This window comes from Stegastes partitus, unplaced genomic scaffold, assembly GCF_000690725.1.
Source record: "Stegastes partitus isolate 25-593 unplaced genomic scaffold, Stegastes_partitus-1.0.2 Scaffold794, whole genome shotgun sequence".
NCBI classification, from domain to species: Eukaryota; Metazoa; Chordata; class Actinopteri; family Pomacentridae; genus Stegastes; species Stegastes partitus.
In genome coordinates, this window is record NW_007578525.1 from 263,423 (window position 1) to 284,963 (window position 21,541).

Genomic DNA, 21,541 nt, shown 5'->3' on the forward strand with positions numbered 1-21,541 from the left:
CCGAGTCGTGTGATGAAGGGGAGGACGGAGCGCAGAGAGAGAGAGATAGAGTAGGAAGAGGGGAAGGAAACGCCGGAGTGTAATAAAAAGGAAGAAACAGAGTGTATGAAATTGGACTCGGAGCTTTACAAGCCCCCCGAGAGAGCACCGGGAAGAGGCAGAGAGATAGAGAGGAGGAAGCAGATCGAGAGTCGGATTAGGAAAAACTGGAAGGAGCCCTGTTAAAGGAGAATAAAAGCCATTACCGTAGTGGGTTACACATCTCCCCAACTTATGTAACAAGTTAGGAAAAGGGGTTTCGTACGCCACGAGGTCCTCGCAGGATGAAATATTCACGTCGCTGCACATTCGAACAGCCAGACGTTGTTTCAGTCTTGTGAGATATTACTGCACACGACTGCCTCTGTGAGGAAAGTGAACTTAAAGTGAACCTGCGCCGAAGAAAGTCGTCTCAAACTTCACTGCGATCAGATGTAGATCAGTGAGCGACAAACACCAAAGAAAGTGATGGTTTTTGTGCTGACGATGTTCCGATCCCACCTGGATCTTCACTCGGTGTCACAATAAGTCTGATAGAAAACAGTGAAAAGAGATCCAAACATTACATCCCAAACAACAGATCACATCCACCACTTAACCCAGTTAATGCTAATCGACAATATGCTGGAACACATTCTGAGTCGTGGTATCTTGTTGGGAAACAATGGCGTCCTTCCATGAAGTTAATCACAGAAAAAGGAAAAAACAAAAACGCTCCTGGCATGTGGCATTGCTGGGATTTTCCAATGCGATTGTGTTTTTTGGATGCGGTTTTGGAGTTTTTGGGATTTGGAGGGGCTGACTGAACAGACTGATGTACAGCTGCTTTTGGAACCTGGGCTTCGCACTGTTTCTGCTGCTACTTGACTTGTTGAATGAAGATAATCTCAGCTTTTGACTAAATAATGCCTTCTGACAATGTATTTGCCGTCTCCTGTTTCTCAGGCTGAGTGTGTTGCCTGATAACTTAAGGATTCAGAAAGGCGTCCCTCAGGTGTCTGTCCTCGGGCCACTGCTGTTGTCTCTATACATTAATAACACTTATTAACGACACTTATATCAGTCTGATGATTGGAATACAAATGCTTTGGTGAGACTGAAACTGTAGTTTTCTATCTGTAGGTGTTTCCACAGGTACAGTCCTCTACAATGACATAGAATTGCCAAGCGCGTTTTTATTTTATTAACCGTTGACTCCTTTTGTTATCTTGGAGACAGTTTATGTGCCGGCGGTGGCTGTGATCGTGCCACTATCACTAGAACCAGATCGGCCTAGAGGAAATTCAAAGAACTGTTGCCTCTCCTGTTATCAAGGTCCATGTCACCCGATGTCCGTGGTCACGTAAACAACACTTATATCCAAAGTACCGTGCTGTACGCCTGCTGGCCTCTAACGAAGGAAGATCTAAGTCTCCTGGAGGGGAATGAGAGATCCATGCTGAGATGGATGAACCACATCAAGCCTGATCAGCTCAAGTGAGCTTCGTATGTATTTAGGCCTTCATACAGAGATCCGGTACCGCCGTCTGAGATGGTTCAGACATGTCCCACCGTAGTTCATCAACAATATCAGGAACTTGGATGTCAGCGGAAAAAGAAAGAGGTGGAGACCCAGGAAAACATGGGAGGAGCTGGTGTCAGGGGACCTAGTGGACTGGGGGCTAAGCCCCGATGATGCCCTCGATAGGGATGAATGGTGTCTGACACACTGCTAGTGTCCCAACAGACGTTAACGGGATAAGTAAGTTTTTAAAAACTGGATATTACCACAATGCCAGGACTGAGTAGCGTGTCGATCTTTTGTGCATGTGAAGTTCATCTGAACGTTCTTATAGCTTAATTTCCTTTTGATTAATATCATTATTAGCGTTCATTTAATTTACTTTTATTACAGCAAGATTTAATTCACAGTGAGTGTCATCATGAGCAAAGAGGAAGGGCAGCGACACTCGTCAGTGTTTTGGGCGACCAAACTAAAAACCACAAGAATCAATCTCAGTGTTTGTTGATCATTATCGGAACTCAAATCGGAAAAATGAGCAAAAAATGAAAATAATTTGTCATGTTCACTCTGGTGCGTTCAAAGACAAAGGCTTTGCTCCCACTTTATCGTAGCTAGCAGTGTAAACTGTGTTGACTTTAGGTTGTTTAGGAAATAAGCACTTTTCTTTAGTTTGGGATGTTTGGAAATGCTCCCAATTTGTATTTAAACGATCAGCTGGACGTTTGCTCTGTCTGTATAGAGGCTGCTTAGTGTTCTGTTCTTTTGTGCTTTTTCTTTTCTTTAAAATATTAATCCTGAAAACAAAATCCGGTTTGTTCTCTTATGTAAGAAAACGTAATTACGGTGCTACAATCTGCTCTCGTCCACAAAAAGACAGAAGCAATGAAAGTTTCATTTAATACAATAAATCTCTTCAGGCTGCTGAAAGCGCACCTTTTCTTCTATAAATGATCTCAGCTCATCTGAGTTAAACATGATGCCGTTACAACGTTTAGACTTTGCATCGGCGGATCAAAGAGCAACAGGATCAACACATCCGACACAATGAACTAATTATAAAACCGTCATAGAATAAAAGTGCTTGAAAAAAGGCTCATAGTAAAGATTCATCATCAGTCTGGAATAAAAAGGCTTCACGCAGAAGTGTTTTATAGAGTTTAAAACATGATATTTACTCTGATCATGGTCTTGTGCCGACGCTGAAGCGGACACAGACGAATGTTTTACTGTGTCCATCAGCAGCTAATTAGATTTTCATGAGTCGGTTTCACTGCTGTCAGTTCGTTAAGTGAAGCCGTTTGTGCAACGGAGAGGAAAGCGACCAAGTGCTGAACAGTGTGCACTGTAAAAAAATAAAGAAAATAGTTTTTAACTTTAAGTTATTTCACAGATTTTTACTATTTAGTGAAATTTCAAATAATGGCGAGTAAAAACACAGATAAAAAATATTCATTGACATGTTGAGTCTGAAAACTAATCAAATAAAAATAAACTTCTCATGTAGCAGCACACTTTACTTTAACAGTTGCTCCAGTTTATATTCATCAGTAATGATTCTTTTAAAAGAAAATAGATTTCTGAGCAGCACTCGACACTACAAAACGAACGTCCCTCGTACATTCGATCCCTCATTGGGTGAATTCAGACGTTGTTTTAGGCCTTTAAAGTAATGTCCGCATAAAAAATCTGTTCTGTTGTTTTTCTCAAACAGTAATTTGTTGTTTGAAAATGTGTGACCTTAAACTGACAGTTTTTGATTGTATTTAAATCAGCTAAAAAATCAATTATTTGACAGATAGTTGCTGTTATTTTCACCACTTTTGGATTATTTTCTTGTTGTTGTTGTTGTTGTTGTTGTTATTAGACAAAACAAGACATTTGTGGAAACTCTCATTCACATTTTTCACCACTTTAGAGACCAAAAAACAAATTCATTAATACAGAAAACAATGAACAGATCAATAGATGTGATCATTTTGCAGGAATGAACTTAATCATCGATGACTAATCCTGATCGGGAATGTTTTCTCGAGGACGTCTTCTTGTTCTTTGAGAAACTCTGACCAACATTTTATAAACCCAACAAGTGATCGATTCGTCCAAAGCAAACATTTACCAGCATCGGAAATAATCATCAGCTGCAGCTTTGGAGTATATAAAGTGTTGCACCGTTTTCTGGCATCTTTGCTGCCGGATTTTGACCTTTTTAAAAAAACAAACAAAAAAAAACAACCAAAATGTTAATTTTTATTTTATTTTTCTTACAGTGTGCCTATCTTTATTTTAGATCATTTTAATTCTGTAAATCGATATGTGCAATATTTAACCCACAGTAGCTGGATAGTTGTTCAGACACAATCAAGTTCTTGCACACGGACACGTTTTAAGTTTCATATTTATTTAAAAAAAACAAAGTTTGGAGACTTTTCTAACAAAACCAAAGATAGCTTCAAAAACAAGAAGTTCTGTCAGACCTTCGTGTGAGTCACGGATGAAGCAGGATGTCATGACAATAACGGTGCTCCCACTGAGTCGCCACGGCAACCTTGATGATCTAACTTGCGGTCGGGGAGTTTACACCCACAACTCATAAATCATCCTCGACCGCTTTAAAGCGTCGGCTTTACATGCAGAGATATGCTTTTGGTCACAATGCAGAAACTTTTTGTCATGTCTTCAGAAGTCAATAATTAGCTTCCACCCCGCCTGAGCTTCTCTGACTAATGCTTCACATCTTGTGTTCGAGTTGGTCATGTGTTGTGGGAGGAAAAGTCTTCACGGAGCCGCACAGGAATCATCGACGGCGTTGCTTTTTGGGCCGAGACGCATCAGATTGAACAAACTGATGCTAGAGACAGGCTACTACGGTCTTCATGTGGTTCCAGTTCACCTTAAAATAGTGAAACTCTTACCTACAGTTGTTTCCCAGCTATGGAGCTACACCCCCAACACACCTGCGCTATAATTGTTCTGACGCCGCCTGAAACGGTCCGCTGGGATCCGACACAGTGACACCGGCTTAACTACAGCTCAGACACTCATTATTTTGCCAACCTGCATAAAACAACAGGAATCTGCCTGCAAAAGTCTCCATCAATTATGCATGGGCCCCTGAGAAACGGATTTAAACATTTAACAACAGATATGGGGGGGAATCGACTTAAAAAGAGGGAAACCAAGCCGGCTGCTTTGTCTCCTCGATGCATTATTTAAATATAACTTACACAAGTATAATCCTGCATTCCAGTCAGCGGCAGTAAAAGACATTGTGAGACTGTGCCTCCGCAGTAAATCAATTGTTTTTAACCTTTTTCATACGACTAAACGCGGAGGGACGCCGCAGATCGCATTATTAGAATCCTGCCCTCCCCGACCATCTGTCTGAGGTTCAGGAACCTTGGTTCTATTGATTAAAACATCAGATGTTGTAAGTACATAATGATAAAGAATTGCTCCAAGAGTGCATACAAAACAAAAACATGCATTCTTGGGAGACTTTAATATTCATGCAAACGTGGACCTTATGTGTGGAATAAAAAACAACAGAGAGGAATTTAACATTAACTTCATCACACTGGGTTTAAAGTTCTGAACGTGTGTACCCTCCTCCTGTAGATGGATTAAATCAAAATCTCAATATGTGGTTAACACAGTGGCCTTGCAGCTAGAAGGTCGCCAGTTCGAGTCCCAGTGAGGACACCCAGGATCTTTCTGAGTCTCCATGTTCTCCCCGTGCAGCGTGGGTTCTCTCCAGGTTCTCCGGCTTCCTCCCACAGACCAAAAACATGCTGAGGTTAATTGGTGATTGTAAATTGTCCGTAGGTGTGAATGTGAGTGTGCTTGGTTGTCTGTCTCTAAGTGTAGCCCTGCGATAGACTCCAGCCCCCTGTGACCCTAGTGAGGATTAAGCGATGTATAGATGATGGATGGATGGATGGACTACTGTTGCTTAAAGGTTTGCACGTCTTCAAACTTTCCCAGCCTCATGTTATGGAGCCACACTGACCTGCTCTGTCCAGCTTCATACTGAAGTTTTCCAGACATATTGTCCCAACAGTTAACAAAATATAAAATCCACATCCACATGAACGTCATTCCACCTTCTACACAAGAGTACAAAAAAGGAATATGAACACTCTGAAACAGGCAAACAGGTGTTGGACAGAACGAAGGCTTCAGCATGTTGGTGAAATGATGCATTGACAACAAGTTAAGCTGTTAATGTGTAACGGCTTCATAATGACATGTTTTGTAATGGAACTGGTCTATATGCACCATTATAGTTGCTTCAGGCATGTGCTCATTACACAAAGTGACAAATTGAGGTCTAACACCCCTTTTTACGTGTCAACATCTGGTCTTAAAAAGTTTTTTTTATTTTAATTTTTGCAGACTAGACAGAAAACAGCCAGTTTAGCTTCTCCTGAGAGAAAAATGTCAGCAGCTGCCACTTCAGCCAGTACGTCTGCACCCAGAGTAAGACTGGTTCCAACAAACAGATTAAAAACATCAGTTAAAGTGACGTGAAGGGAGTGAAGAACCCAGTGAGTGTCTGGCATTTGGTAAAAATCGCCAAAAATAAATCACAGAAAGGATACTTGGTGGAAGCAGCAAGTTAAGGAAAAGAGTTTAAAGTGTTTGAGGCAATAAAAACAACAACAATGTAGAATCCTGTATTTTTTCTTTAAGGTAGGTTTGTATAAAGTCCACTGTGGACTCGGTCTATCGTCTCTCCACAGTTGGTCTGTCCACACAGTGAGCGGTCGGTTGTTCCGTTCATGCTTTTTACACAGTTCTTGTTTTTTTGTTCGCTCTGTGCAGTTTTTCAGGATGACAGCAGGGGGTCCAATCAGCCCTTTAAACACTAAATCTGACAGCAGGGACCCTGAAACCTACCTGAGCCCGATGGTTCCCGCAAGAAGCTTCTCTCCTTCGCTTCCAGAGCTCCAGGACTCCCTGAGCCACCAAGACGGACTGGACTCCTCGTAGAGAGCCGGAAATCTGGTCTCATTAACAGTCAGTAAAAAGTACCCCAGATTGTAACGATGTAAAGACTAACTAAACCCACTTATCTCCAGAGAATCAGACTGAGGACAGAACCTCTTCTCTCGGTACCAAACCCGACATCCCTTCCAGGAACCTCTGGACGGACCGTAACCTGAAAGCTGCTGAGCTGCTGGCCAGGTGATTGAGTCTCTGTCAGCAGCCCTCTGTGGATAAAAACAACACCCCACATGGTGCCCGGAGTAAGTGCTCCCAGAAGACGGTAGGCATTCTGTCTTGGATCTGGGCTCAGAAACCTGAGGGCAGGTCCACACGAGCCCGGTGAAGCCAAAGCAGAGAGGCTGCAGGTTGTTAAACACGAGCACTCGACATTTGTGGAAGCAGCCGTTTCCATTTGGCTCATTGTCTTTTTGTTTTATGTGACATTCTGGACTGTTCATTTCCCAAGAAAAGCATTTTTTTTATTTATTTATTTATTTTCCAGCCAGTTTCTGGCAAAAACCCGACAGACAATCTGACTATTCAGTGGCAGCTCAGCCTCAAAACTGATCTATAACAAAAAGAATGATGTCATCAGAGTAAGTGGATAAAACAGCATTCTGATTGAAACCAGGTCAAATTAGACGGTCAAACAAAACAATGCATTAATGTGTTTCCTTCTTGTCGTTTCACACACTATGGCTGTTTTCTTTGTACTTTCAGACGTCCCGCTCTAGAAACAAAACTAAAAACAACCACTAACTTAGGTTAAGTAAAAAAAGGGTTCTTTCCGTCATCACTGACCAGCTGTATCTTGATTTTAAGGACGTTTCTTGAGCCTAAATCCTTCTTTACTTGTGGAAACTGGCTGAGGTGTACTAAAGGAGTTCCTTCAGTTTAACTCCTTCCATGTATATTTTTCTCTCTTTGAGAAAAGGCTTTAACGTTTACCTTTGTCAGCCTTTCTTTACATTTCACAGGGAGCACCTCCTCGCTGTCACTGCTGTCCGACTGCTTCTTACCTGCCTGGCTGTCTGCTCTCGGCCTGCTTGCCTTTGCGTCTCTGCACATTGGTGTTTATGTGCAGCAGCTTTCTCTGCTGTCTCCTCCTTCACCATCTTCAACAAGTGGCCCAGCAAGGCCAACATTAGCTAATATGCTCACAACTGCAATACAAACAAGCTGATGTCATGCATGTATATGCTCATGTTTGTTTTATTTGTTATCTTAGTTTAGCACGTTAGCATCCTAACACTGAAGCTGTGCTTTCTGCCTCCATGAGGGTCCACCAGCATCCATCCAGTCAATGGGAAGCCCTTTGCAAACTTTCATTGTGCGTCAATGACTACACTGACAGAGCATATGTAGATCCAACCTATGCATGTACACAGCGAAGTCTTCCAAGCAGTGTCCTGTGGACTAGAGAAGTCTTGGACGAGTGCAAGATTGCCAGATCTAGATCAGATAAAACATGGATGTCTGCACAGAATTTTCATGGCGACCACCTGCACAAATACTTGTTGCCAAACCGTAAACACTCTAACTGATGGATTTCTGGGTTTGCACTTGTGAAACTGGAGTGTCGGTGAGTTCTTGAGATCCAATTGGGTGAGTTTGGATGCTAAAGAATGTGTTTTACAAGGTGCACAAATAGTTTTTTAGGAAGTTTGGCCTGTGGTCTGACTGCTGTAGGGATGGAGGAGAATTGTTGAGGACTGCATTGTCACCTGAAGGGAATAGTTTGTGATTTGTTTTATTTGATAAACTCGTCAGCTTTTGCATTGTTGCAGTGGCTTCCATTGAGAGCACAAGATAAACAGTGTTGCATAAGTTAAGCAGGTAGATGTAAACTTAGCAGGTGTTTATAGGGGTTGTTGAGGCGTGATCCTCCTGAACCTTTACGAACACGTTAATTTCATGTACAAAACCTTCCTTATGTAAGAATCATTTCCACTGTGCTCCTCAGAACATCGTTTGCCCGACATGTGCTCCAATCATCACGATGGACCATCTGGCACGTAGACGTCACTGTAAGTGAAACGCATCTATGTTTCATTACCAGCACTAAGGATGTTACAAATGACCTTTTAAGCTAATTGAACACTAACATTTTATTATTCCTGCTAAATTAGAGTCAATTATGAGGTTGGGGTTAATTATCTCTCAGAGGAGTTAAATGTTTTGAACCTTGTTGCGGTGATTCATATACTGCCGATACCAACATGAAGTCATGCAGGGAGGTTAATGGACGTATTTATTTCTTTATCAATCATTCATTTTTTTTGAAATGCAGCCCAAAAGGGAGAAATAATTGTCATTTCCACTTTTGCATGAATGAGCGGGTTTTCTGAGGAGCGCTACCGGGGCGCAGCACGATACAGGTTGCTCATATCCACCCGTACTGGTACCGAGGGCGGCGCGCCAAGAAGGGTAATGAAGATACGGGCGCCATCTGTGCTATATGTTGCTAGCCTGGAGCTTTACAGTGCAGTAGCTGGCTCAGGGCCCAGCGTGGGAGAGCCCTGCACCACCGCAACACAGCACCAAGCACACAAAGTCAACCACAGTAATCACATTAGCCCTGCTTTTGGAAATTAGGAGCGCAATACTTGTTACTCACCGGATTAAAACACGAAAACGTGCATTCGCGGTGCCAATACGGACACATTTTTCTGCAACTTGAAATGACAGCTCGCAGGTTAAAAGGTAATAAGCATATGAGACCGTGTTGCACACTCGATGTGCCCCCCGAGCAGAGCAACGCTTGGCACCAGCGATACTGGAGCACACCCACAGGAAGATGTGTGATGTGGAACGTCAGAGAGATTAATCCAATAATGGAAAATATGAAAATTAATCAAGGCACTGTAACCTAGTTTCTCCATAGGGCCTAATTACAGGAAGCGTGTCTGGAACATGGCAGCGGTCCAGACGAGCTACGCTGACTTCTTAATCTATAGGGGCCACGCTTCCACCGAGTAAATATATGCAGCGCTCTGAATGTAAAACACACTTTATTGTCAGCCGGTTTATATGCGTGACGTGTGACCTTTGTTGCTCATCCGTCTCTTGATTTAAACGGCGCGCATGCACCCAGCTGGACTGCGAGACACAGAGCAGAATGTAGAGTACGTATGTAACGGATATAGCTGTCATAAAGTGGGATGCTCGAGTAAATCCACTGGAGCGTGTAGAGAGGAGATCAGTGGGCAGATCAGTTCTTTCTCATGCAAGGAGAACCGTTAGCTCATTAAACACCTTTGCAGCTAAAAGCTACACGGACAGAGAGATCATTTATTTGTGTGGAAATTAGGTTAATGAAACTACATTTTGTCAGCGGCTTTTTCGACTGAGACAATGCCAAATATGTAGCTTAGCTTAGCTTAGCTTAGCTTAGCCATGTAGGTGTAGCCATTCACATGGGTAGGTCTGCTGGAGCTGCAGTGTGGCTGCATGATGTGTCGCTTCAGCATCTACAATGGTCAAGAACTTCAATTTGAAATGAAGCAAATTAACGGAAACACATTAATGCTGCAACTTTTTTTCCCCCATTGCTTAACACTTGCACGGTTTTCAGTCTCCATGACCAAATCTACAAGAGTCCATCTTATAGATCATTTACTTCTATTTAAGTGTTCTTGGGTCTTTTTGTTGTTTTTTTACTTTATACTCATTTTGTACACAGCAAACCAAGGAAAGGACAACTAAAAAACCCTACCAATCACTGTAGAATGATGAATTCTTTCCAGACTATCTATTTTCTTCTGCTTCTTTGCACCAATGGACCAAGTCAAATTCCTGGCGATGTAAAAATTACTTGGCAATAAAACTGATTCTGATTCTGATTCTGATTCTGATTTATTCCAGTACCGTAATTTCTGGACTATGAGCGCACCTGAATGTAAGCCGCACCCACTAACTTTAAAAAGAAAACAAGTTTTGTACATATACTTGTCTATAAGCTGAAGGTGTCCACAGTTCCTGTAACACGGCTGGTTAAAGAAAATAAAAACTAGAGCAGCCGACCAGGAAAAGTCATTGATCGCTACCTCCATCTTCCTCCTGCACTAAAACCACTAAAGTCTTCAGTGTCGGAATCAAACAGCCTCAGAATTCCTTTGTCACACACTTTCTCAGTCTCTCTTTCATTGTCACTCTCAATGTCACTTTGGTCTTGAGGCACGTTAGTACATGAATTAGCTGCATCATTGTTTAAGCCGCAGTGTTCAAAGTGTGTGGAAAAAAATAGCAGCTTATAGTCCGGAATTTACGGTAATTTGGTGAAAAGTAAATATTGAATTGTTTGTTTTTTTCCCAACCAGTTAGCTTAGCTTAGCATACAGACTGGTCTAGCTCCATCTGAATAACTCTGTAAGTGATTTCTTGTCCTCGGCTGGGCGCAGTAGCTTCTTTAACTTTCCACTGATTGCAGCCTCACAGTGACAAGACGACTCCAAGAAGTCACTGCAGCCATCCAAAGAACAGTCCCAGCACTATCTAATGTGTTTAGTCAGGAAGTTTTCGAGGTGCTGCTGGGGGAGATTTTGCTCCCTTTGGAAACTGCCAGGTTTGCTGTTCTGGGAACTTTTGGCATAAAAGCAGTTGGGGGCTTTTTTTTTTTCTTGCTCGTCCTTTAACCTTAAAACCCTCCATTGTATTTGAATAAAGGATTTCTCTGTGTGTGTCTTCCCCAAGACACAATTTAACCAGAGGCCTTCGCCGGAAAGTTTACGAAGCTGCTTTGTTGAAACTTGTGAAGCGCTGTCGGTAATGAGGCCTTTGCATCGCCGCGACCGTCTGCTTGTCGGATCAGAAGTCATGTTTGTTTCCATTGGCTCTTAATGAACATCTGACTTGCATGGCGGGAGAGGGGACGCTCTGATTTGCAACCCGTGCTTTGTGGAATGTAATCACATCAATAAGATGGAGCAAGTGAAGATGTCAAAACACGCCTTTACAAACACGCAGCCCGAGCTCAGTCACAGGAGTCGGTGGATATATTCTTTACATCCATCTGTCTGCTGTTCACATGTCTGTTTCTGAATTCAGAACCTGGAAAGAAATGAATTATGCATGTAAAACATGTGATGATGCTGCACATTATTAGATATGTGCTGCGCATCTGTATAAAAGTATGCAACAAAAAAAAGGGGGGGAGGGTGAAAGGTTACATCAAAAATACAAAGCATAACTCGTCTAAAAAAAAAGGAAAAGATCAAACAATTGAAAGAGAAAAATGAGAAGTGGAGAGGAGGTAAATGTCAAACCAGGAGCTGCTTAGTGCCAGCTTGCCTGGCTGTGATGGATGGACTCCGGTGGGAGGGCAACACTTCTTTCACACCGGCGATATTATCTACCATCTAGAGAGCAGAGAGAGGAACGAAGGAGGGAGGAGGGCTGAACTCCCAGTGTGGCCGGAGAAAGACAGAGGAAGAAAACGCCTCAGACGCCGCTTAATCCTCACGAGGGTCTCGAGGGGCTGGAGTCTATCCCAGCTGAAGGCAGGGGACACCTGGGCAGGTAACCAGTCTATCACAGGGCTACACTTAGAGACAGACAACCAAGCACACTCACAGTTATCTCACAATCACCAATTAACCTCAACATGTTTTTGGAAGCCGAAGAACCCGGTGAGAACATGCAAACTCCATGCAGGAAGGTCCTAACCGGGACGCGAACTGGGGATCTTCTAGCTGCGGTGCTAACCACTGAGCCACCCTGCAGGCGTAGGCAAACTTTAAGATGTAAATCAATGCCATTGTCCAACAGCAGACTGTTGACTGTCTAAAATCGCAAATCTCAAAATGCATTTTAGCTTCTTCAGTTTCACAGATCTCTTATCAAGTCAGAGAAATGGTTACGGTTTATGAATCAGCCTACAGATTCAGGGTAAGTTAAATAGGACTGGGTTCTGAACTTGTGCTTATATACTTTTTTTTTTGAAAAAGTGCAAATTTGCGACCTCATAAGCTACCTTGCTGCTAGCTTCTGGCTTTTCTTGCGCGGCCTATTTCAGGCAACCTTCATCTGTACATTCAGGATGAACACTTCACTGTGACTGTGCGACTTCAAGTTAATCCCACTTTGCCTTTTTCAGTTTTTGAGTCTTTCCCATCGTGAAAAATTACAGCATCAAGCTCATGACACGTTGTGGGAGGAAGTGCGGGTGGATGGATGGGTCAATAAAACATCAGACTAGAACACTGAAAACTCTTTGTTTCTTGTTTACAACCAGAAAACATGTTTTTCTTTATTATGGTTGTTATTTTTTTAAATATAATTTCTATGCTGCATCCCAAACCTATGTGTGTGTATCATAGTAACCATGGTGACAAGGCTCCTGCAACATAAACACAACAGTAATTTTAAACCAGAACATAATATTTCTTTGAACTTAACTCAAGTAGTTTTTGTGCATCACCCAAACCTTAAACTTAGAATTACCACAACACTAAACACTTCTGTGTTTCAGCAATAATGTGTGAAATATGTAGAAAGCTCAACTATGTGTAAACATAGCATGTAGTTATAATTTGCTTGTAAAGTGCAAAAACATTCTGTCATTTCTTTCCACACGTGATAATTTTACTAAATACTGCAATATTAAAGCACATCTGTATTGTTTCCTATTTGCATCCGATAGTCCACTAAATTCAAAGGGCACAAGTTACACCATGTGATGTTTAACTCTCAGCGAGACACCAGCATGAATAATAGTTGTAGTTTTGAAGTCCTTCTGATTTAATCGTGCGCCTGCCTCCATCTGATCATGACTCGATCTAGGAGCTGCCTGGTCTGGGCCTTGTCTCAAATTGGATTGAAGCGGTCGTCAGTGCAGGTCCCGGATTCAGCGCATTACAAACAGGCCTTCTTTGTCATTGTCACTGGCAAAACTAAAGCATTAGGGTTTTATTTTTAACAGCCTATTAACCAAAAGAGAGCGTTTTTTTTTACTGGGTTGATATTTTCAATATGAAGCGCAGAAAAGATGAACGGAATCGAGTCTTAACTGCAGTTGAAGATTTAACCACTCGATGTAGGTGGATTATATAGAGACGGATGACGTGTCCACTTTATTCCTCTCCCACTTTCTCATAAATCATATTCTAAGTGTCAGTCCCTCGCAGACTGCCGTCTCTGTTGTTGGCACTATATTGGACCAATTAAGACGCCGGTATGCCACCGCAGCAGCCATCAGATATTTCTACCTGGCCTTCACGCTTCAGCCTTTTGTCGTTTCTTTTTCCCTCTCTCAGGTCTTCATCAGTGAAACGCATGAATAATAGAGTAAACTGGGAGAGGAAGTATTCCTCTTTGCTGATGAAGTGACACTTGAGTTGTTGCATGAAAACAAACTGGATTACTGGTGATTTATTGAGGACGTTTTATTGGCGAGGCATCCGGGCCTTCTCTCTCTCTCTCTGTCTGTATGTGCACGACGTTTGTTTGTGTGTTTGCGTGTCGGGTTCTCGGTCCATTACCACACATCACCGCTTTTATCTCGATTTTATTGTCTCTCTGGAACGGCAGATAAAAACCCCCTCAGCATGTGTGTGTCTCTACGACGTGGTGTGTAGCTATACACAGCGTGTGTGTCAGCGGATTCATATCTGTGCGTATATATATATATATATATATATATATATATGTATGTGTCTGTGATTTCTCTTTCCTCACCACACATGTCCTCACATAGAGAACACATTACAATATTTGTGCAACAGAAATGAGATGAGTGGGAGAAAAAAGGAAGAAAGCGAGACGTTCACCAGAGAGCCGACAGAGGCAGTCATGTGGGAACGTTGTTCAGCTTTTATGTTCAATCTGCTGATCAAGAAAGTTTTGACTGGATTTTTTTTTTACATTCAGATTATTCTCGTTCCTTGAAGACGTTCCACCTCTCATCCAAGAGGCTTCATCAGTTCTGACTGACTAGTTGGGAGTTCCAGATATCCTTAAGGAGCCACTAAGACCTGAGTTTTGGTTTCAGTTGGGGGTTTGTTGCTCTTCCCCCTCGTTATGTGAGGCATTAGTGCTCCTCCTGCCACACTGGGGTTCGTTAGGGTCTTTTGTGGCTAGGTGTGGATGTGGTTTCATCTTCTTGGGGAGAGATCTTAGGACTGAATTGTAAACAGGTGAGAGGTGATGCCTCAGACCTCCACCTCTGCTGAGTGTTGGTATTTCCAGTTAGATGGCTTCTTTCACTCCTCTCTCAAACCATCTGTCCTCCCTGGCAAAAATCTGTTCTCTATTTTCGGATAGTATTGTACAGATTTTGGCCCAGGGAGGACGGACAAACCCCCGAAACTCAGGTGTTAATGACTCCTCAAGGATATCTGGAACTCCCAACTAGTCAGTCAGAACTGATGAAGCCTCTTGGATGGAACGTCTTCAAGGAACTCAAGTTGCTACGACTAATCTACGAGAATAACCACGACCTGGATGACTGAGAATCTTCACAGATACATTCAGATTAATTGGCAGAGATGGAAGGAAAAAGACCATACAGCGCTGCTATTTCCTTTAGTTGGGACACTTGTGATGCTGTTTTCTGATTAAATCCAAGCCTTCGCTCTGCAAAGGTGACTTCACTTCCACTTCCACTACCAGCTATCGGGACTAACATTTTCAACCCAGTTAAACTTAATAAATAGCAAAATGATTCACACATTTTGGGTGGAGTGAACATGGCATTCTCCAGAGCTTCTGATTTTTGGTGTATTTTCTGACGTGTTTGTGTGGAACTGCTGCAGAGTTCATTTTGGAGTGGAAACAGGCCAGCTGGGTCCCCAAAACCCTAAACACAGGAGGAAGAGCAGAATAATGAAAGAAAACATACCCAGCGCTTAGAGTGGACATCGAAAAAAAAATCAACTCTCTGCGACTCTCTCAGCTCGATCCAACAATTCGAACTTACAGGTGCTGGACTGACACGGCATGAAAAACGAAATAAACAAAGCTATGCTCCAACAAGTCTCTCTTCTCATTAGAAAAGATCAGAGAACCAAACAATGGGGAGGCGGCTCGTCGTTTCAGCCGTCGCCGACTGTCACTTTCACTGTTTACAAAGACGAACGCTGCTGGCAGCAAAGCGCGCTGTCACTAATTAACCTTAATTCCATAAGTAACTTGATGACAGGCCAGAATGAAGCTGGACTATTATCAGGTTGGTGTATCTGCTCTGCTGTCCGGACGCTGCCAAAGATTGTTTATGAGATGAAAAAAAAAAAAAAAGCAAAGTAGGTGGATGGAAAACAAAACAATCAGGTCGGTAAATGGCGAACGATGCAAAACGAGGCTGTACCTGCGCACAGTAACTAATCAGACGACATAGAGTATAAAAGGAAGAATATATAGAACAGAAAAGAGAACAGGGATCAAAGGCAGACTAAGCTAGGACCACATTTCATGTGCAATGAGTATAGGCTGCATGATTTACTATATACAGTAGCGTACCACAGGTGTAATTCACATATTAAAAGTCCACAGATAAACTATGTTATGTTAGAAGAGGGGCTACAAGGTGGCTAGCTCCGTTGCCTCACAGCAAGAAGGTCACTGGTTTGCGTCCCAGTGAGGATCTTTCTGCGTGGAGTCTCCATGTTCTCCCCGTGCAGCGTGGGTTCTCTCCGGGTTCTCCAGCTTCCTCCCACACAGTCCAGAAACATGTTGAGGTTAATTGGTGATTCTAAATTGTCCGTAGGTGTGAATGTGAGTGTGCTTGGTTGTCTGTCTCTAAGTGTAGCCCTGTGATAGACTGGTTACCTGTCCAGGTGAACCTGCCTTCACCCTGAGTCAGCTGGGATAGACTCCAGCCCCCCATGACCCTAGTGAGGATTATAGATAATGGATGGATGAATGTTAGAAGTGGTGTCTCCTCTCCAACATTGTTGTAAGGAGTAATGACAGCTGGCAGGAATGACTTCCTGCAGCCTTCTGTCTCACAACAGAGTGGAACAAGTTTCTTTCTGGATCTGTGGTTTGACCAGCAGGTCGTGGAGATGATGTGAGGTGTTCTCCATGATTTTCAACAGTGGCCTCCTCTTCACATCCGACTCCAGGAGTCCACAACACTGAGCTAGTTTGGTTTGTTGCTTCCTCAGTGTACTGCTGTAAAGTTTTTTGTTCCAGCCACAAAGGACTAGTAATAGAGCTGCAACACCTTTCTCCCTACATTAAGTAGACAAAGATCTCCTTAAAAAGTAGAGTCTGCTCTGTGCTTTCAGTCTCTGTGTTACAGTTTTAGTCCAGTTCATTGTTGAACTGGACACCACAGTGTTGTACAAGAATGGTGTCTAACTTAGTTCTGGTCTCCAACCTTGTTGGTCCTGACCATGTTCAAAACCCAATGGTTATTCCCACTGCTGACACACCCTACAGCCACAGAGTCATGCGACGACTTCTGCAGCGTTGGTATAAAAGTCTGAGGTGTTCGGGGTGAAGACTCTCTAAGCTGGATGATCTCTCAGGTAGTCGGCAGGTTGTGGAGGCATCTACCTTCACGTTCTGGAGATTCTCTGGGCTGCGTTAAAGACACTACAGAAGTCAAACAACATGATTCGTATACTACTGCTGCTTTGTCGAAGTCAGAGAGCACTTGTTGAAGCAGGTAGATCGTTGACTCTAACCTGACAGCAATAATGGATCTGAGATGAGATGGGTCAGAACCTGTCACTCCAGGACTTTGAATATGCACAACCACAACAGACATTGAGGGGTAGATGGATGCGACTGCTTCAGCCTCAGAACAAGGCAGGAAGTTGTCCACAGCACCAAAACCTTCTTCTTTTGCATGTTTCACATTTGCATACAGTAAATTTAAGGTTTATTTCTTCTCTCTCTGGTGAAGCTGATGACAGATTGGTAGACTGTGTGTATTCTGGCAGAGTCGTGTGTTTGGAGATTCATCAACTTATGACAATTTGTTGCTGATGAATTCTCCAGGGACAATGTTTGACCTGCCGTATAAAGACCAAATGAGTCAGTTCAGTTAATGAAGTTGTGAGTGTTGCGAGCACGAGGCTGCTCAAACTTTTTGCAAATGCCACGATTACCATTTCATTGATCACTGATCACGAAGGGAAAAAGCAGCAGCGCTACAACAGTGGAGAAAAGGAAAATTGGTGATGACCTGACCATTTGCTGCAAGGTTTATCTTTAGTTATTTTCAGATTGACAATCAATAAACATGAGGGATCCTTGGAGCTGTTGTCATACAAGTCTCTTGGATGAGAGGTGACGGAGTCCAGCTGCTGTTTACTGAAGCTCCTAGGATTACTATGAACTGGATGACTGAGAATCTACACACAAACATGATGGACTTTGGCTTGTTGCAGCGCACACTTAACTTCAAATCTAACCCTGTTGCTGCCTTTCAGTTGCTGAAATACACAACCTGATTTTCTCTCCACTGTCTCTCTAACGGTCCCTAATTCTGTCTGACTCACTGCACTTATACCTCTCATCCTTTTTGGAATGATCAGGTGCGCATTTACAAGTGTGTAAGTGAAGGAGAGGCAGAACAAAACAGGCAGAGGAACACAGAGATGTCAGGGTGTAGAGGGAAATGTGAAAGATTCACGTTTGATTGCTTCGTGTTTGCGGTGCAGGAAAGGACAGCGGTGCTGTACAACGCGGCGTGATGCCAGAAACGTCGTTTTAATCCACTTTCTCTGGAAATTAGCAAGAAATGTGTTTAAATGATGACATATTCAAGACTTGCGCGGATCATTTTTAGGACTTTTGATCATGTCTCATGGCCTTCTTCAGCACATGCTCCAGTCGGATGGCAGAACTATAACCCTCTTTAATTTCATGCATAGTTTTTGTATGTAGGTCATGCCATGCAAGTTCAGTTTATAGAAAACTCTTGAAAATGGCAATTAAACTTTGACTCTTGCCTATCTACATGAATGCAGAACATGGGACTGAAGTGCAATCAGGTCAGCCAGACCACATATGGAGGTGGTCTTCTTAAGAAAAAAAAAAGAACATCAGCCCCACATGTTGAAAGGTTAACTAACTCCATCACTTTCTATGAACTCAGTCTGGCAAAACTTACATGTAGCAGCAGTAACGTTAGCTTAACAATGTCCATACAGCAGGAATGATTCCTCTTGACCTAGCATGCACCATATTTTTCTTTTATATGTCAAGTCAGCCAGTCATGATTAACTAATCTGCAGAGTGAGAATGCATCAAATTGGGTGGAAAATCAAGATAATGAGAACATATTATAACATCAAGTATAAATGCAAAGACCCACATACATAAGTGTTTCAAAAGTTCTCAGTCTCAATCAGAAACAAGGAGCGTAACTCCCATTTTGGGGCTTCACTGTAGACTAGACTAGAGCAAAAACTCAATCAAAGAGAAAAGGAAATCAGACTGGAGGAAGGCTGCTGTTGCTTCAGGACAATGTGTCCGTCCACCCAGCATCAGGAGGCAAATGTGGTTCTGAATTCTTTCCTCTATGAACCTCACTCACTCAACCTGCACCACCTGCCTGTTAGCTGATTCCAAAACTGAAATCTCACTTGCATGATTGCCATTTTCAGAGTACTGATGAAGTCACCTGTGTTGTTGAGGAGAATCTGGAAGCTCAAGATGGGACCTCCTTCAGTAAAGTTTCAACATTGGTGGACCAAGTGCATCAAAATTAAAGGAGATGAGGTTGAGATGATAATGTTGAGACCAAGAACTTCCTGAAGTGCCCTCATGTCTATCATTGTCCAGGTAACAAATGTACATACAAATCCATCTATCCATTTTCTACAAATTGTGGTGGCACCAGGCTAAAAAAGGTTTCAGAGCTGGGGGATCCTGAAGCATTCCCCAGCCGGATGAGATATGTAATCATCCAGCTTGTTCAGGGTTTGCCATGGGAGTCTCTGGAAAAACCAGACATCCTTATCAGACGGCCGTATCACATCATCTTAGCTACGACTCTACTCGGAACTTCTTCCAGATGTCTGACCTTCTCACCTTACTTTATAAATCTGTGATCAGCTCAGTTCTGCTGCTTGTGTCTATTTTTTTCAGTCTCTACTCAGAGCTCATGAAGACAAGTGAGGGTTTGGAACATACATCAGTCCAGTCCAGTCCAGCATTCCTGCTGACGCTGCACAAAATCCGTCTGTCCACCTCGTGCTCCACTTCCCAATCATTCGTGAACAAGATCCTGAGATACATAAACTCCTTCACTCGGTGCAGCAACTCCTCCTCCCTTCCTCCAACCCAGGGGGAGCAATCCACTTGTTTTTCTGGCAGAGAACCACGGCCTCTGACTTGGAGGTGCTGACTCTCATCCCGGCCTCTTTACACTCAGCTGCAGAACCCACCCAGAGCACGCTGAAGGTCAGATCGCATTAAGCCTGAATGGGATATATCATTTCATTTATTTTCTCAGACACATGTGCATACGAGGTTTAAACATTTCGATTTCAAAGAACAATGTTTGTGTACGTTGTGGTGAGTTGTTGTTTCTTTCTTAATCACATTTCAGGCCTTGTGGAGTTGTCAAAATAGGAAAAGCACTTCAGGATGTTTGGGTTAAAGTGACTCCATTCTTTTCATTTCCATTTTTTATTATTTTAGCTTTTTACAATGACATGTTGTAATGCCTCCTGTAAAGAATCCCCATAATCAAGTCATCATTTCTGATTATATGCACATATTGTTAATGAAAATGGAAACCTGTTCAGTTAAAGTTCACCTTCTTCTTTCATGTGAGCTCATTCTACTGAACCCCTCCTCAGAGCATGTTGCCATATTGCACACACACCTTGATAAAACGTAGAAGAGGGTCTCGCTCTTCTCCTTCTGCCCTCTGAAGTGTGTTGTTTCCCCCCTTTCTTTCTTTCTTTCTTTCTTTCTTTCTTTCTTCCTCCATCTCCACCCTTCCTGCAATCTCTCTCCCCTTCGCTCCGGCAAAAGAAAATGGAGTTGCTGGCCCGCTGCCACACCTGACACTCCGGCCTTAATCTGATTAATGTTTTTAATTTATATAAGTGAGTAGCGAGGGGGAACGAAGGAGGCTGTTGCCTTTACCGATGTACACACACACACACACACACACCCACGCACTTATTTGCAAGCTCTATGTGACGGGTGTCGTACAGGCCGAGTCGTGAAAGGGCAGAAAGTGTGTGCCGAGAGAAAATGATGAGAGGAAAACGGCGAGGTGAGGGGGACAGAGTATTATAAACCGTGTGAAGAAAACAACGAAGAGAGCGGGAACTATTTACTGAGGATGAAGTGGAAGAGAAAACAGGAGCTTTGAGGTAGAAAGACTGGGCAGAGGAGAGAAAGAGTGACTGAAAAAGAAATGAAAAACCAAGAGAGAGAAGGAAGGAAGGGAAGGCAGTGAGATGGTAATTATGAGAGATGAGAGATGATGAAAAGGCCAGCTTGGGACAATCTAATTGGAAAATCCTGCCATTTTATTTCAAACTATTCATCATAATGAAGAAAAAAAAAAATCACATCTACATGAAATTTCCCCCCAAAACATGAATAAGTCATAACTCAGCTCCCTGAATCCAAAATGGACGCCTGGAACAAATGTGTTTACCGCAGACGAGGATTTGCTTCGTTACGTGTCCTCGTAAACATTTCTGTGCAGGTGGAATATAGACGCCTGCACACGGCTGTGGGCGTGTATAGAAAGTGAAAAACAGGAATTTAAATCAAGCCCTCAGACACATACCTTTCCATTACTGTTACATCCAATCAATAAAGCCATTGATTGCAGACGAAAGTGTTGTTTCCACACACACACACACACACACACACACACTCAAGCACACACATACACTATAGAGAATCAACAAAAGATGCATGAACAAAAGAGCCAGACAGACAAAAGACAGCAGCCTCGTGAAAGGATGGAAAGAGTTATAGGCAGAAGTGACAGAATGAGTCTGAATGAGAGCCGAGGAAGGTTGGAGGAGGAAGAGATGGCAGATACAGATACAGATACAGATATAGTGTTTTTTTAAATGCTCTTCTTAAAAC